Genomic DNA, 6263 nt, shown 5'->3' with positions numbered 1-6263 from the left:
TCTTTTTACATGTTTTTGAAGCAAATTTAGTTGTTTTTAACTGCTCATACAACACATTTTTCTTAAAAATAATTTTGACTTAGGTATTCTACAAAAACTATCCAAACCCATGATTTTTTAATGAAAAAATCTAATTTCTTTGGGTTGTTTAAGTTTTTTCGCCGGAAATTGCATTTTTTCTATGAAACTTAAATTTATATATCATCTTGCCTTAAATTCGAATTGAAAAGTGCACATATTTTTGAACATATGCATAAATATTTTTGTTTCAAAATTATTTAAAAATTGTTGCAAAATCCTTCCCAAAGGTTTAAAAAATGAGAAAAACCAGTTTCAGCTTTAGAGGAAATATTAAACTGGCAAAAACTTGAAAAAACTGTCATTTTTCGTTGAACAAACATATTTTGGTGCAGTTTTTGCTAAATAACTTGGTCAAGACATTTTTTTAGTAAAATGTGATGTATGAAAGGTTTGAAAATAATTAAATTAACTTCAAAAGCATGTTAAAAGATTTGGAATCGGTTGAGTAATCATGCAGTTATGGTCAAACAAATTTGAAATTTTTAGTAAAATGAGGAAACATTTGGAATAAATTACTTTCAACTTAAACTTGTTTTAATTAAAGACAAATTTGGTGTTCAACAAAGTTTTTACAAATTTAATTTTGAAGGTTTTGATGCTAAAAGTGTTTAAATCGGTTGAAAAATAACAAAGTTATGTGTACTTCATTGAAGGTCATTTTTTATACCTGAAAATTCACCTTCAAGACGCTTGCGCCACCTCTTAATGTTAATATTTTTGGCTCAGATTTTGAGGTTCCTCTTTTAATGTGATTTGAATTCGGTAGAGCACACGAATTTTTGGTTTAGAGAACTTTTGAAAAATAAGCCGCACCCTACTGCACAGACTGAACGATCACTAACATTACACGCAAAAAAAATGTGCGGTAAAAACTACCATTTCAGGGGGTTAACTTAAGCGCTCGCAACGGCAATTTTCAGCAGACCAGAAATGTGCTTGATTTTACCATGTCCGTAGTCGAAATCAGATTGTTGTAAATTATTTCTGTCAAATGTACCAATAATGTGGTGGGATGTACCGTAAACTAAAGAAACTGTAAGCAAAGAAGCGAAATGTTCCAATTGGAATTCCAAGTTTACTGTCAATGTCATTCCAATCGAGCAGAAGACTTGTCAAACACTTTTTGCTTATAGTTTCTTTAGTTTACATGACTGTATTGTCAGGCTGTACACTGAACGAAATCTCCCGCCATAGATTGAATGATTTTTGCCTCATCCGAGCCCCATACCTATTTTCAGACACATCCAAGATGATTTTCATCTTCGGTGAAATCATCTGTTTACAAATCGCGCTGTATGAAAATCATCCTTTATTGAGAATATTTTTATTCTTCGAAAAGATGCTTGAACTTGGCGCGGTAAATGGCTGGGCATGGCGTACCATTGGTACCTCGCGTACCTGTAGGAATAAAATAGACCCCTTTGTGCGGTCCTTAGCCTCTTGCCCAGCAACTCCTATCCCTACCTCATCGTGGTACTGGCCGGGGTACGAGTAACCTTGGGGAAGATCGGGTAACCAACCCCCGGTGGGAACTTTGGTCGTATGCTGACAGGGAAGGGGGGGTTTGCTTTTGCTTTTGCAAACCTGGAGCGTCTGTACTCCACGTTAGGAGCGGCTCACAACAGCGTCTGTTCCCCATGTCAGGGGCGGCTGATCATCGTCCGAGTGCCAGAAAAGGACTCTAAGCTAAACTGCGCACTATGGCCCTCCGAACATTTAGGGGGAATGGTCCTCCGGAAATCTAGGGGGTTGGTGTCAGGCCCTGCAAGCCAACCGTAAAAACACATCAGCACAGGAACGTCAACGAGAGAATACGGACCGGAACAATCGGCAAAGACCACAGCGACGAAAATGGACTAGCGATTGGAAACTCGGTACGTGGAACTGCAAATCTCTCAACTTCATTGGAAGTACTCGCATACTCTCCGATGTACTGAAGACCCGCAGTTTCGACATCGTAGCGCTGCAGGAGGTGTGCTGGACAGGAGCATTGGTGCGAACGTTTAGAGGTAATCATACCATCTACCAGAGCTGCGGCAACACACGCGAGCTGGGAACAGCTTTCATAGTGATGGGTGATATGCAAAGGCGCGTGATCGGGTGGTGGCCGATCAATGAACGAATGTGCAAGTTAAGAATCAAAGGCCGATTCTTTAACTTCAGCATAATCAACGTGCATAGCCCACACTCCGGAAGCACTGATGATGACAAGGACGCATTTTACGCGCAGCTCGAACGCGAGTACGACCGCTGCCCAAGCCACGACGTCAAGATCATCATAGGAGACTTAAACGCTCAGGTTGGCCAGGAGAAGGAGTTCAGACCGACGATTGGAAAGTTCAGCGCCCACCGGCTGACGAACGAGAACGGCCTACGACTGATAGATTTTGCCGCCTCCAAGAACATGGCCATTCGTAGCACCTATTTCCAGCACAGCCTCCCGTATCGGTACACCTGGAGATCACCTCAGCAGACAGAATCGCAAATCGACCACGTTTTGATCGATGGACGGCACTTCTCCGACATAACCGACGTCAGAACCTATCGTGGCGCAAACATTGACTCCGACCACTACCTCGTGATGGTGAAACTGCGCCCAAAACTATCCGTCATCAACAATGTACGGTACCGACGCCCGCCCCGGTACAATCTCGAGCGGCTGAAACAACCGGATGTCGCCAATGCGTACGCGCAGCATCTTGAGGCAGCGTTGCCGGATGAGGGCGAGCTCGATAGGGCCCCTCTTGAGGACTGCTGGAGGACAGTCAAAGCAGCCATTAACGACGCTGCCGAAAGCGTTGTCGGATATGTGGAACGGAGCTCAAGAAACGATTGGTTCGACGAGGAGTGCCAGGAGGTTTTAGAGGAGAAGAATGCAGCGCGGGCTGCAATGCTGCAGCATGGTACGCGGCAAAACGTGGAACGATACAGACTGAAGCGGAAACAGCAAACCCGCCTATTCCGGGACAAAAAGCGCCGCCTGGAAGAGGTGGAATGCCAAGAGATGGAGTTGCTGTACCGTTCTCAAGAAACGCGGAAGTTCTATCAGAAGCTCAACACATCCCGCAAAGGCTTCGTGCCGCGAGCTGAGATGTGCCGGGATAAGGATGGGAGCATCTTGACGGACGGACGCGAGGTGATCGAAAGGTGGAAGCAGCACTACGATGAACACCTGAATGGCGCAGAGAACAAAGGCACAGAAGGTCAGGACAGCGAAGGCGATAGCTACGTCAGCACAGCGGACAGCGGAAATCAACCAGCTCCCACGATGGGGGAAGTTAAGGATGCCATTCAACAGCTAAAGAACAACAAAGCCGCTGGCAAGGATGGTATCGGAGCCGAACTCATCAAGATGGGCCCGGACAGGTTGGTCGCTTGTCTGCATCGGCTGATAGTCAGAATCTGGGAAACGGATCAGCTACCGGAGGAGTGGAAGCAAGGCGTTATATGCCCTATCTACAAAAAGGGCGACAAACTGGAGTGTGAAAATTATCGTGCAATCACCATCCTAAACGCCGCCTATAAAGTGCTATCCCAGATTCTCTTCCGTCGTCTATCACCTATAGCAAACGAGTTCGTGGGAAGTTATCAAGCAGGTTTCATCGACGGCCGCTCGACAACGGACCAGATCTTTTCCGTGCGGCAAATCCTCCAGAAATGCCGTGAGTACCAGGTCCCTACGCACCATTTGTTCATCGATTTCAAGGCGGCATACGATAGTATCGACCGCATAGAGCTATGGAAAATCATGGACGAGAACAGCTTTCCCGGGAAGCTCACAAGATTGATCAGAGCAACGATGGACGGTGTGCAAAACTGCGTGATGATCTCGGGCGAACACTCCAGTTCGTTCGAGTCTCGGCGGGGACTACGACAGGGCGACGGACTTTCGTGCCTGTTGTTCAATATTGCGCTTGAAGGTGTCATGCGGAGAGCCGGACTTAACAGTCGAGGCACGATTTTCACGAGATCCGGACAATTTGTTTGCTTCGCGGACGACATGGATATTATTGGGAGAAAATTTGAAACGGTGGCAGATTTGTTCACCCGCCTGAAACGCGAAGCAACAAGAGTCGGGCTAATGGTGAATGCGTCGAAAACAAAGTACATGCTGGTCGGCGGAACTGAGCGCGACAGGGCCCGCCTAGGAAGCAGCGTTACGATAGACGGGGATACCTTCGAGGTGGTGGACGAGTTCGTCTACCTCGGATCCTTGTTGACGGCTGACAACAATGTTAGTCGGGAAATACGAAGGCGCATCATCAGCGGAAGTCGTGCCTACTATGGGCTCCAGAAGAAACTGCGGTCAAGAAAGATTCACCCCCGCACCAAATGCACGATGTACAAAACGCTCATAAGACCGGTAGTCCTCTATGGGCATGAGGCGTGGACTATGCTCGAGGAGGACTTGCAAGCTCTTGGGGTTTTCGAACGCCGAGTGCTAAGGACGATCTTCGGCGGCGTGCAGGAGAACGGCGTGTGGCGGCGAAGGATGAACCACGAGCTCGCTCAACTCTACGGCGAACCCAGTATCGTGAAGGTAGCTAAAGCTGGAAGGATACGCTGGGCAGGGCATGTTGCAAGAATGCCGGACAACAACCCTGTAAAGATGGTGTTCGCCACGAATCCGGTCGGAACAAGAAGGCGTGGGGCGCAGCGAGCTAGGTGGATTGACCAGGTGCACCAGGACCTGGAGAGCGTGGGTCACAGTCGAGGATGGAGAGAAGCGGCCATGAACCGAGGGAATTGGCGAAATATTGTTGGCGAGGCTTTATCAAGATAATTGATGTAAAGCCAAATAAGTAAGTATGCTTGAACTTGAATGATTTTCATACGTCATTACATGTTTGGTAATAATAAAAATGTATACTAATCTACTTTGAACAATAACACAACGTTTAGTTTTATAAACATTATATTTTACTGTTAATTACAACCTCACTAATTCACATTATTCAAAAAAATATTGATCTCATTTCACGAGGCCAGTCGCACGCATTGGCACCTGCATGAAGCGGCTGCTGATGTGACTCCAGAATTCGAAGTGATGGCCTAGGGATGCACGATTTGTGATTTTTGGTACACTAGAAAACAAGCACGAAAGTAACAAACATAATTGCTATAGAAATAATTCTAGATTTTTGCAATTACCTGTGAAATCGACGAGGTAAAACTTGAAACACCACGCTGTTGCCACCATATTGTATGTAAACATTCCAATAATAATTTGACGTTTAGGAACGTTAGTTTTCCGTATGATATTTTTAAGACGATAGTTGAATGATTTTTGATCAGGGGCATGGTAGAACATAAAATACGTCAATTATTGCATGTTATTCATTTGTGTTTTCTTAATTCAACTGTCCGCTTATTGTCATACGGAAATATACCAAAAGTTGTTTCAGAATTGGATGATTTTTGTTCAGCAGTCGGTGGCTGCATCATATTCCTTAATAGTCATTCAAAATAAGGAACAGGAATATTTACAGCCATGTGTATTACAAATCATTCAATCTATGGCGGGAGAATTCGTTCAGTGTAGACTACTTCTAGGTGTACGGCACGTATTGCAATACACGTAAATAATGCCACCCAGCGTTTCTCACGTCTGCGTCCAACAGCTACCTCCACCGGCCCGAAATAATCTACACCAACGTAAGAAAATGGATGTTCTGTCACAGCCATCCGGGATGGCGGAAGTGGAGCCATTCTAGGGACAACTGGTTTCGCCTTCTAAACCTTGCACCATATGCAGTCTGTTGTAACACTTTCGACTAAAGATCTCAGACCTGGAATGTAGAATCGCTGGAGGATTTCATTGACCACCATTTCTCGGCTACCGTGGGCACATTGTTGGTGGTAAAACTCCACCAATTTTCAGAAAATGATATGTTCTTTCGGTAAAATTACTGGAAACCGCACATCAAAGGTTTCCATTCGCACTACTCCAGATTGGTCCAAGAACGGCGATAACCGGTGCAATGGAGTGCTCTTCTCAATTGCTCCAAATTGGTTAACAGATGAATCTTGATTCTTGATCAACGTCTTCACCTCGTCTGCAAAGGCTTCACTCTGCGTTACACGCCAAATTAAATTTTCTGCTAACAGATATTCCTCCTGACGTGAAGCAACTTGCTTTACGTCAATATTCGCAAGCCCCTTTTTTGTTATAGGCAAGGCTT

The 6263-nt window shown here is 45.2% G+C and overlaps 1 long non-coding RNA gene across 1 annotated transcript; it reads right to left on the bottom strand.

Annotated features, from left to right (window-relative positions):
• Positions 1–4980: 4980 nt before the first annotated feature.
• On the bottom strand, positions 4981–5698 carry LOC110674509. The gene is made up of 2 exons (XR_002498934.1): positions 5233–5698; positions 4981–5165 (listed from the first exon to the last, which is right to left on the bottom strand). It is a non-coding gene; the product is annotated as an uncharacterized LOC110674509 (long non-coding RNA).
• Between the last annotated feature and the right edge of the window lie 565 nt (positions 5699–6263).

Source organism: Aedes aegypti, chromosome 1, assembly GCF_002204515.2.
Source record: "Aedes aegypti strain LVP_AGWG chromosome 1, AaegL5.0 Primary Assembly, whole genome shotgun sequence".
In the NCBI taxonomy this organism is placed as follows: Eukaryota; Metazoa; Arthropoda; class Insecta; order Diptera; family Culicidae; genus Aedes; species Aedes aegypti.
The sequence above is the reverse complement of the archived record's forward strand: the minus strand, read 5'-3'. Positions and strand labels throughout refer to the sequence as shown.